The sequence below is a fragment of the Callorhinus ursinus genome, unplaced genomic scaffold, assembly GCF_003265705.2.
Source record: "Callorhinus ursinus isolate GAN/ISIS: 27379988/994484 unplaced genomic scaffold, GSC_fseal_2.0 scaffold1, whole genome shotgun sequence".
Lineage (NCBI taxonomy): Eukaryota > Metazoa > Chordata > Mammalia > Carnivora > Otariidae > Callorhinus > Callorhinus ursinus.
The window spans coordinates 45,369,675-45,382,067 of record NW_027397063.1 but is presented as its reverse complement, the minus strand read 5'-3'; the positions used below and the strand labels follow the sequence as shown (position 1 = coordinate 45,382,067).

The following is a 12,393-nucleotide window of genomic DNA, read 5'->3' as shown; positions in this document are numbered from 1 at the left end:
TTTATCCCCCCCTTTCAGGGAGTATTAATGCATGGAGTGAAGTCATGCCTGAATTTATTTATACTGTCCTCAACTAGTAAACATCATAATCAGTAGACTGATTTGACTGTTCAGAAGAAATACAATGCTAAAATTTATTACATACAAAGCTTTTGAGTCATTCTTGTAGACAGTTTTACAGTGAAACTGAAATCAAAAGTAGCTAAGAGTTAAAAATACCTTTCAACCAATTAAACTAACATCCACAAAATTAGATCGCTGCTAAATAGCTTATCCTTTAGTCTGTAAACACACAAGGTGAGGTGATAAATTTTACAAATCAATTTAAAATTATTTTTACATAAAAGTGTTTAAGGTCTCCAAAGTTTCTTTCTTTTTTATTGTATTTTCTGTTTCAGATAGGCATTGAATCATCAGAAACTGAAATTATTCAACTGACAAAATAGGTACACTTACACAAAATTCAAAGATAAAACTAAGAAAGTTAGGTTGAGCCTACATCAATATCCAACAAGTAAATGCACTATTTATTTACCTGTCACTAATCCCAAATATCCACCAACTGACATACCTACTAGAAAAGTATGCTACTGTAAAGTAGCAAGAAGTACTGTACAGATGGTCAGTGAGCTGTATTTAGACTATCACTTGAGAAATCCCAGCAACCATTACCTGACTTATAAGCTGCTCTCAGAGGAAAGAAGGGAAAGGCGGAGGAAGGAAAAAAGGGATAAAGATGGGAGTGAGGGAGGCAGGGCAATAAACAGGTACATATAACAGATTTGGGAATCCTTGACTTCTGCTGGAATTATTTCAAATACACAATCTTTTCTTTTGGTTTACCAAAATCTTAAGTACAGTTGGCCTTTGAACAATACGGGCTTGAACTGCACATGCCCACATGAGATACACAGATTTTTTTGGACAAACACAGTACAGAACTGTAAATGTATTTTCTCTTCCTAATGATTTTCTTAATAACATTTTCCTTTCCCTAGCTTACTTTATTATGCAAATATAATATAGAATACATAGAACACACAAAATATATGTTAATCAACTTTGTGATAGGTAAAGCTTCTGGTCAACAGCGGGCTGTCAGTAATCAAGTTTTTGTGGAGTCAAAAGTTACACAGGGGCGCCTGGGTGGCTCAGTTGGTTAAGCGGCTGCCTTCGGCTCGGGTCATGATCCCGGGGTCCTGGCATCGAGTCTCACATTGGGCTCCCTGCTCGGTGGAGAGTCTGCTTCTCCCTCTCCCTCTGCCTGCCGCTCTGCCTACTTGTGCTATCTCTCTGTCAAATAAATAAAATCTTTTAAAAAAGTTACACAAAGATATTCAACAGTGCAAAAGGGTTGCTCCTAACACTGGCATTGTTCAAGGGACAACTCCATATGCCATTTCCCTGTTTGAATTCACAACTGATTCATAAAGTAAAAGAAAATCACCTTAAAAAATATGAATTGGCTTGATTAGAGTAAACAGAAACAGATATAATCCAAAAGAGTAATTCAGTTATTCTTTGACCTAATTTCAAATAAATTCTACTCCTAGAACCAACGAATACACATGGAAATCAATTTTTCAATGATGTAATTCCTCCATTATACAAATCACTGATTTTCAGTTCTCAGACTTGATTCTTTCACTGGTATGAAACTCATTTCCATGCACAGTGACTTCAAAGTGGAAGAAACATGAATTCAGTAATTTGAAATGCCTCCCAACTCAAAGATCCAATTATATTTTTAGAATTTTAGACTGTAATAAATGAGGTTTTCTTGTTTATAGATTCATAGAAAGCATTTTTTTTTTAAACTTTCACTTCATTCTTTGGTACAAAAAAGCGAACTACTTCTGTTATGAACTGAATTAGTAGACCTCAAATTCGTATGTTGAAGTCCTACACGGCCATGTACTTGGGAGACAGGCCCTAAAAGTAGGTAAAGGTTAAGTAAGATCATGGGGTGGGACCTTTCTCCAATAGAACTGGCGTCTTCTTAAGAATAGGAGAGACTCTAGAGCTCCCTCTCTCCACATACACACAGAGACAAGGCCATGTGAGTACACAGCAAGAAGGTGGCTGCCTACAAGCCAGGAAGGGAGACCTCACCAGAAACAGAATTTGCCTGCACCCTGATCATGGACTTTATAGACCCTAGAACGGTGAGAAAATAAATACCTGTTGTTGGAGCCACCCAGTCTGTCGCACTTTGTCATGGCAGCCCAAGCAGACTATTATATAGTCTCTAAAACTGAAGAGCTTACATTTTTTAGGTAGTTTTATGCTACTGATAATCCAGCTGAATGAGTAACTGACAGTAACAAAGATGATCTGTTTATAAAGAGAAGAATTTGAAACAATTTGAATAATTTACTCCCCCAAATATTTTACGTTTTTCTAAATTAAACAAACGAAACTGTCACTTTAGAAATAGCACACAGCTTTGAATCTTAAGAGAGATGGACCATGTTGTGCCTGAATCTGAGAGTACGAGGGAACAGGGAACAAAGTCAACAGAGAAAGGCTTGACGGAGTCTGAATAAGTTAACCCTCATTGGAAAACAGTAACATAAAAATCCTGAGATAGAAATGCTGATTCTTTTGAAACCAAATAGCATTCGCTCTACATGGTAAAGAAAATTTCAGTGGCACAATCTCCAGTTCTTGTACCTTGCATCAAGACATTATCAAATTTGATTTCATACTGACCTCATTAATATTCAGAGTGAAGGGAATCTATCTACAATTTGGCTCTCACACTATCCTTAACAATTCTATATTTTCAGTGGCAAGAAGTGAAGTATTAGATCATAGGGTGGCTAATATTTCTGCAGGATTCACCCGTTCTCTCGGTGTTAAGAATGAAGCCACTCTGTATTTTCCGTAGAACTGCAGAAGAATACATAGATTCTTATGCATTCAGCACAATATGTTAAAACCCCTGGAGGTGTGTGTCTGTGTTTATATATAAGTACAGAAACACATTTTACACATACATACACCGTCAGACATCTATGAAAGGTATTTTATGGTGTGTTCAAGATTCCTGACCTCTGCCCACAGCTTTCTTTTTTTAGTACCATTTCTCAAGTGCTTCCTACATGCCAGGTGCTGCATCGGGGACTCGACATATTTCATTTAATTCTCACAGTCCTATGAGATAAAGATCATTATCCCATACTGAGATGAGAAAACAAAGTTTCAGAGAGGTTAAATAATCACCTAAATTCTTTCAATTAAAAAGCGCCAGAAGTAGGATTTATGCCAAAGTTTCTCCAAATCCATAGATTCAGTCCCCCAATCTTAAGGAACTATAAATTATCAAACATAGCATCGTTTGCATACTCTTACATTTTTAAATCATCTTAATCCACATAGGTCTGGTAGCAGTATCTTATAATACCCAAGGGATTACTCAAACCAATATTGGCTGAGGAGTGCTGTGTGCCTCCTCATTTTCTAGAAGACTACGAAGACAATAATGCACAGCTCCTGTATAATGGTTATGATCTCAGTTGGAGCAACTCAGAAAACTCCTGGAATACAACTGTTACCCTTTCTACAGTGTCTGCATTCTTTCTCTCTAGGATGGTTCTTAAAACTGATCTTATGTAAAGGCATCTGGCTACTATTGCCTGGTAAAATTATTATATTGCCACTGGAAAGAGCAAAGAACCCATTTTCTCGTTCTTTTCCTACATCAAGTTAGATAATACTTGTCAAAATTCTGTAATGTATTGCACATAGATAGGAAATTATCCTAAGTGGCATTATTTCCCTTCTGTAACTCTGTATGCAAACTGTAGAGGATCCAGACTACAGATATTTTCATTCATTTTAAAACTACTTATAACACAACGGGGCGCCTAGGTGGCTCAGTTGGTTAAGTGACCAACTCTTGATTTGGGCTCAGGTCATGATCTCACAGTCATGAGATCAAGCCCTGCACTGCACTGGGTGTGGGAACCTGCTTAAGATTCTCTCTCTCCCTCTGCCCCTCCCCACCTCAAACAACAACAACAACAACAAAAAGTATTTATAACATAATAACGTAAGTCTATTATATGTACTAGAACCCTTTACTCCATGATGGGAAAAGTTCTAACATTTGAAACATCAAGAAACTCTTGAATTGTATGAATTCCTCAGTCCTTAAAACTTGTCACGGATACGGCATCATAGCTCACTGAGTTCTATATAATAAAAATGAAAGGATTCATGGTCAAATAATTTTATATGTTAAAGAGATTCATTGGAAAGAATGAATGGACTTCTTGGAAGTTTAATACATTACATGCACTCTGTCTCTCCAGAAGAGCCATAGATGGGATTCAGATATTATAGTTATTATAGCTATATATTATAGCAGATATTATAGCCTCCCAATCAGACTTTCCTTATCCTATCCCCTCTTAAAAGGCCACTCCTACCCTATGACATGGTGGTTGACCATGTGACATGCTTCAGCCAGTGAAATGAGAGGTAGTGACATGTGCTACTTCTGACCAACAATTTTAAGAGTCACATTTCTACCATCATTCCTTTTTTCCTTCAGCCTTATAAGAGTTATGCATCCCAGAGATGCTTCTTTAGCTTTGGTCGAGGAGCAAAGAGGACACTGAGCACAATGGCAGTAGATTTATTAAGATGAACAAGGGTGAGAAATTGTTGCTGCTACAAAGCACTAAGATTTGGGGACTCTTTGGATAATGAAACACAACTTTGCCTAAGCTGAATGATACAACCGCATTTCCCAGATTTACTGGACCCCGGCATCCTTTTGCCATGTTAACATCTTCTAGGATTTGCTTCCTAAATTACTCCTGGTTTCTTTTCTATTTCTTAGTTAATACTATTATTTATGATGATTGTAAATATGAGCTAGAAGTATATAGTGTCATCTTAAGCTTCTTAAATGTTATCAGCAATTTCAATTTGTGTCCATTTCTTATAGTCAATAAAAATATTTTATTGAAATAATCTGATTAACATTCAGAAATCATAGATCAGATGGCTACTTAAGGAAAGACTGCCATACTAATGCTGATTAACAATTCAGTGTTCTGAACAGATCAGATAAAGTGTCCAGCTTTACTTTCTATAGATGTATTCATATTCAGCAAATTCAGAATACTGCCACAAACTTAATTTTCTTTAAACCTCACTACATTCAACTCCCTTTTGGGTTAACAATTGAGAACATATTTAAAATTTCAGTATCAATATTCAAACATTCTATAGTCTATTCTGCTGACCCAATAAAACCAAAATCAACTGTATGCTAACTGGCACTCTTAAACACAGAATTTGTATTTGAAAATTAATTGTGCCTTAAAGAACAGCATAGAAAGGAGGAAAAATGATAACTAAATCCCAATCTTCTCACTGCCATTAAGATTATGTTGGTGTTTAAATATCCTAGTAAATACACATTCAAGATAAACTGTACATATTTTACAATATATGTATAATCTTAGACAATGACATTCAGAAGAATGGCTCAAAGGTCTTATATTTATACTCACATGATAAAAGCAACATTCAGTCATATACTTACTAAAACACGAAGGTAGCCACAGATATTCTAGACAGATTTGAAAAGCTAACAAATCAAAATACTTAAAAACAGGAAAGATTTAAGATTAACTTACAATTACTCAGAGATTAAGTTCATGTCCTGAAAACTGCAACTAAACAATATTTACTATATTTGTTCATTTTAATTTACATCAAATTCCTGTCTTTAAATCATCAGTTCACCACCAAGTGTTCAGACATCAGTAAAGCATCACACATTTTGTTTCCAGACTGAAACAACTCTGCTTGTAAGTAACCATTATTAAAATTAATCTGAAAATACTATTGCCATATCTTAAAACCATTAAAAACTTTTCTCCTGAAGAAACAGCTTTGAAAATAACTTAGAGGTACAAGAGGACAGAGTTATAGTATCTGTGAGTTTCAGAGTCTGATATAATTTGACACGTACATACTTTACAACCTCAACTTTTTCTTCACTGTGTGGTTCTCAAAATTCAAAACAGTTTCATAACACTGCTATACCTGCCTCTATTATTTTTAACAGATTAAAACAAACACTCCATAATGCTTTGATACTGGTTCATTTTTCAATCAAAGCCAAAGGCAGTACACGAACAACAATAGCTTATAGGGAATAGATCGATTTAGTATTTATTTAGGTATGTAACCTCTATTTATTCAAGTCAAACTTTTCACCAACAGCATATTACTGTGGAGAAACAAATCAGAGACTGTGAAATAGTTAATTTTTTTAAATTCATGGTTTTAAAGGAAAATTTAACTTACTTGATGATGGGAGATTAAAACGTCACTTTAAAAAAAGAGTAATTCACAAACAAAACAAAACAAAAACAACCACACAAAATTATCACACTTCCCTGATCAATACGGAAGGTGAATGCATCGGATGGGAAAAAAGTTGAGACCAGCTCTGACAGCACATAGTTCTTGACTGCTTCACTGCTTCTAGGTATAAGTAAGATGCACCTGCAGTGCTGCTCTTACCCGTCAAGTCAAGACTTTCCATTGTGATTTTAATGGAACATCAGAATTTCCAGCTTCTGTGATGCAGCAGGATTCTGTGAAAGACCCATAGCAAAGTGGTTAAATGGTGAGCCATGAAGGACTTTCAAACAAAGCTGACACTTTGTCCTTTCACAAAATTATACACCCCGCAATGAGTAATAGCCAAACAATCAAAATCGGGCAAATTATTAAAAATCCCTATGCTAACACTCTTTAGAGAAAGCGGCTTAAAGTGTTTTTTGTCAACTTTAACAAAAAGACAGTCACAAATTATTCAATGGGAATTCTGAGATTAAAGTTACAGATACCGAGATTTACAGGTAAGCACTCCTCAGGTTTTTAGCTAAAATCAAGTACAGAATTGCCAGCAAATCCTCTGGAAAAACAGGATGTTAAATGGACATCCTAACTAGATTCAAGTTATTTTAAATGACTGGCCCAAAACAACCAGACAACCTGTGGTTAGGAATATTAATATATTACCATTTATTTTTTAAATGTTTTAAAGATAATGAGTGAAGCAGTACAGTTTTTTTAAAAAGGTGAGGAGCAGGGGGAGACATCCACAGAGATAAAATGTTACCAAAAAAAAAAAAAAATACTTTCTAGATGAAAGTGATGAAGTAATATAAGAAAGAGGATCAAAATCAGCAAAAGGTTGTCCAAAAAAATTAAATGGAACATTTTACATTAATAATACTGCAAATATAGACATATACCTAAATTGCATCACTTTTAAGAATTAAGTTATTTCAGCTTCTATGTGAAATACAATGGTTTAGTTTCTAGGATGCTTCAATGGTAGTATACTAAATTCACACTCAACCAAGAGAGACAATTTTGTACCCCACTGCAGATTATATTTCTTTACAATCAGCAGGCTATAACATACTCTAGAAACTGGATATCACTTACTGGCTTACAGTTCTACCAATATTATTAGTCATCTTATAGCATAACTGAAGTTTTTAATCCCTAATCAGCCACTATGATATGGGAGAACTTACAATAAATATCAAAAATGTATAATGATTCCTCTGAGTAATCCTGTATAGACTTAGACGATTCAATTGTCACCCAGTGCTACTGAAGAAAACAATAGCTAGAAACAACGAATAAAATATTAAATGGTCTCATGTGGCTTCATACAAGATACTACTCATTCATCCATATTTTTTAAAACAAGAGCATGGATAGAAAAATAAATCCGGATCTTTGAAGCAAAATATAAAAGAAACGTGAACACTTTCAAATTAAATGACTATGTTTTTAACTAAGGAAGCATACAATTCCAAAAACCAAATGGTGGTGTAAAAGTTAATTATCACAAAATAGGCAACTAACATTATTAAAAATACTGTTTTAAAAAATACACTACCTCATATATTTAATCACATAATTTTCTTCATATAAACCCATAAAAGCCAGTACAGAAAAAAAAAAACATTAAAATAAACAGTGTAAAGAAAAAAAAGAAATCTTGTAAAATAAATGAGTAAAAATCATGAATAAGTAACCATAAAAAACTGTCAGGTAAATAAATTGGTATAAATGAAAAAAATAAAAATTTATATTTGCCAAAATTGGGAAAGGAGGGTCCATCATTAATTGACAGCATCAATTTAATTCTTATTCTGGTTTAAAGATTTGTTTACTTTTTAAAGAGTGAGCACATGTTATCTGAGAAATAAAATATGTTAATATATCCTATACACAGAATTTCTTTTAGGACCCCAAAAATAAATTCTCACTAATCTTTGGGTACCCTTCTCGATTAGTTTGTTTCTATAATCAGTATATCATATATATATATATATATATGTGTGTGTGTGTGTGTGTGTATAAAATCAGTATATTTATAATCTATCAATCCATCAATCAAAAAATGGACCATAACTACACCTTATTTTGATTACAATTCAGTAATGTATCAACTGTGATACAACTATCTCTGGGTCAGTCAGGAGGGAGAGGAAGAAGGCTGACTATGCTGTGTATGCCATGGCCAAGAGGGGTTTTAAAACTCAGGGTAACAAAAAAATCTTGCTGGACTTAACTGACTAGGAGAGAGAAGCCAGAGGTCAAATTCAAGGCTGAAGATCCTGCCTGAGACAGACTCCCTTTGCGTTCTCTGAGAGCCAACCTTAGAGACTCCAGATTGTATCTGGCTCTCATAGATGCCCACAGAAGTAGCTTCAGAAAAGCACTTTGAGCATAAGCTGCTGTGCATTACCAATACTTGACAAGGTGTTGCGATTTGCTGGAACCCGGTGGCTGTGTGATGGGTCAGAAGGGCGGGACTTGCTGGGCGAGCAGGGGGAAACGCCTCAGGCTGGGCCTGTGTTCCCTGAGTCCCACTTTGGCTTCCTCTCAACCCTCATTCTCGTCCTTAGGGCTCACTGCCTCTTTAAGGATCCTTCTCAAGGCCTGTTTCCCACCCGTTACACTGTGTCCCCCAGAGGATGCATACCTAGCAGGACCGATCAGGCACAGCTCAGGATTCCCCTTGAGAAACTTCATGGCAGGTGGGAGAACTATCTATTAATATCTATTATTTACCTCTTACCACAAATTGGGCATCTGACTTGGCATGTGAAAAACCTATCTTAAAGATCGGGCCTAAGCAACCACTGAAAGATCCCAGAGCAACTGGTTTTCTGGCACAGCTTACACATTGCCCCTTGGGGTGCTATGTTTTGAAAAGCCTATTATACTAAAAAAGGTGAGGTGCCACTTCTTACAATGAGACAGACTCCCAATTAGTGTTAATGTACAGTATAACATTCAAAGGCACATCACGGTAAACTCCCCTTTTAGGCGAACACTGTGTGTTGTGTGTTCTGCACCCTGATGTTATTACTACCCGGTCAGTGCAGAAGGGACTCCAAGGCAACCATGTTGCCCACTTACATGGAAGAATATTTAATCCCCATGAATGACTGCTTTTCTGATGTTTTCATCAATTCTCTGGGTAATAGATTAAGCTTTAACTAACTCATTTTCATACATAACCTTAATTCAATCAAGCTCAATAAAAGTCATTCTGGACTGCAATTATTTGCTAAGGAACAATTACATTCAAATGAAAAAAAATTGTTAGGCATGATACAATGCATGGTACAGATGCCTCTCCATTTATGGCACCAGAAACAACAAAAATAGCCAAATGGCTAGAAAAGGAAAATAGATTTTTCCTCATCCTCCTGAAAAATAGAATACTCATGGTTTTATACCTGAACAAAACTAAATGGAGAACCCAAGAAAGCACATTTGAAAATTATTATTTTCAATGTTTGTGTTTTGAAAGAGACTGCATTTCTAATCTAAGAGTCAGCATGACCTCTGAAAGCCAAAACAAGTCCAGGTCACAAATAACCGTCTTAATACCCACTCTTGTGCTAAATCTTTCACTGGTTTCCTCCATTTTCCCAGCGACATGTAGTCCAATCCCCATACTTTACAGTGCAGCTTTTCTTAAAAGATTTTTCTTGTCTTAAAACTACTTTTTTACATGAGTACAATTTTTATATTTTCCTCAACTCACTCTTTTATATACTACATGCTACAAATAACACTTAAATACAAACCCCAAGCTCTTACTTCTGTGGGATCTAGCATATGTGTAGTCTAGCCTTCCGTGTCCTGTGTGTGCCTAAGGTCTCCCACCCACCCCACTACACTGTATATCCCTTTAGTCTCCTCAGTAGTGGCGTCAGGCACATTATTCAATAATACAGTACTGAAAAGGCATACCAGCTGTTTTGCAATTTTGGCCAATGAATTCCCCACCTCAGATCACTGTGGCCCACACCACAGGCCAAAGGATGCTTTTCCTAGAAATAATAAACTGATAGTCTGACTTCCAGTTAAGTCACTTCCTGAAATAAACTTTTTCCTATGAACAAAGATAACTGCAGAGAGATATATACTTATACAGACACACACATACACACAGATGTGTACACATACACACACATATATATGCTTTTTAACAAGTGCTGTCTTTATTCATACATTATATTGCCAACACTTTTGTTAAAACGTTTATACTTGAAGCTTAAACCACAGCTATTTCACAGGCATTCTGGCCAGGCACCAATCTTTAACAGATATTACAAGTGTCAGCTACACTGAAAATGGAAATCTCTTAAAAGAAAATGCAAATCCAAAGTACCTCTTTGTCACCTTCCCACCCCCACCCTTGCACTTCCTCAGGACCCAAAGCCTTTCAGTTAAGACATCTTAAACACAGTAATAAAGGCAAAACAAGAGCAAGCTAGGTATCTAACAGTACACCAAAGTAATTTCTAAGTCATTACAGATTTGTCCATCTGTTTGGACTTCCCAGTAAGCTGTTAGAAAACACTAACAGGAAGAGACCAAAAATTCTAGCAATCATTGTTTAACATGGACGTCTTATAATAGCAAGATGAAAGACTTGGAAATCCTCTCCCTTTCAGCACTCAATACTGACCAATTATAAAATGATGCTTTAAAAACTACCACCCATCTATATGCCAATAGCACAGAGATGCAAATGACAGAACAGCTTAAGAAATTATTAATGATCACCATGTATTAACTCTGCAAAAGGTAGTAAAAGAGTTGCTGTTTTTTAGAAGCTGATGATCTAGTTGGGTGATCACACCCTCTGTCTCACACACACGCATACACACACATTAAATAATAAAAGAAATGTATGCTGAAATGGTAAGCCAAGAATTCAAAAAAGTTAGGATGCACATGGGAATCTTTAGGAAGAAGATGAGTAAAGCTGGAACCTGCAGCACCAGTGGAGAGGGGAGATGGAGGAGAGTGTTATGGGCACATGGGAAGAAGCATGCTAGAAGGGACAGGAAGCAGATCTGGTCGACGTGCTGGGTTCACATCAGAAAGTGGAACATGAAATGTGGGCAAATGAGAAAGTAACACAATTTGCTCATTTTTTTTTCTCCATAGTCTCAGAGAACAGAGTACAGTTGGAGGCGTGGTGTTCTGCAAAGCACAATGACCTCAGGGCCAAACCTTGCATCTACCATTTACTCCCTGTAATTGTGGGCCAATTCCTGGGACTCTCAGACTCTCCATTCCTCACCTACAAAATGGAGGTAACAATCCCTCCACCTCTAAATTTAGGCTGCCTTCAATTATTATATGATATAAATACTAAGGGCTTGACATATAGTACGTGCTCAATAAATGTTAGTAATCTCACTAGAGTTAAAACTAAATGATAGAAAGGCATTTAATAGAGTTACATTGTGAAAGCACTGAAATCTGCCTTGAATATTCTCAGCATTTGGATGCTAAGTGAATTACTAGTTTTTCCAGTGGGGTTTCGCTGTAGATTTTGTTTTAATTTAGGTGGTTTTAACATATGTTTAACTCTGATAGTCTGAGAGCAGCCACTTTTTACTCCTGCCAATTTTGAGGTACATGAGCTGATTTGATAATATGGCTATTTTATTATAATGTTCATTTGCCATAAGATTGTTGTTTCAGGGACCATGGTGGAACCATGAATTTCTGCAGTTTCCTTAAGTAGAGGTGGAAAATGAGTAGGCATTAGTCCTGTCAGCTGGCTTGGCAGGGGAGCACTGAATGCCTCTTTTATACTCTTGTGAACAACATAAATGTGCCTTTGACCTTCTCAGGCAGGGGAAATTGCACATTTAAGGCAGAAGGAGTTTCACTTCCAGGAAGAATATAAAAACATGCTTGCCAGCAGCTACATCAGGAATACCAACAGGGAACCTCCAGGTACTTTGGGAAGATTCATTAGCTCTATCAAGCCACTGAGCACTGAGCTGGAAAATATAAGGT

At 36.3% G+C, this 12,393-nt stretch overlaps 1 protein-coding gene across 13 annotated transcripts in view; it reads right to left on the bottom strand.

The window, feature by feature from the left end:
* BBX (BBX high mobility group box domain containing) overlaps nt 1–12,393 on the bottom strand; it is a 272,926-nt gene that overhangs the window by 156,272 nt on the left and 104,261 nt on the right. For 7 of the 13 annotated variants that reach the window (XM_025873745.2, XM_073892927.1, XM_025873736.2 and 4 more), the window contains one exon: nt 6,550–6,623. The exons of 5 other annotated variants lie outside the window; for them this stretch is intronic. The gene's annotated coding sequence lies outside the window, so the exon portion shown is untranslated. Of the gene's footprint in view, nt 1–6,330; nt 6,516–6,549; nt 6,624–12,393 lie in introns of those variants that run through there. One more of the 13 variants, XM_025873785.2, reaches the window with a different exon arrangement.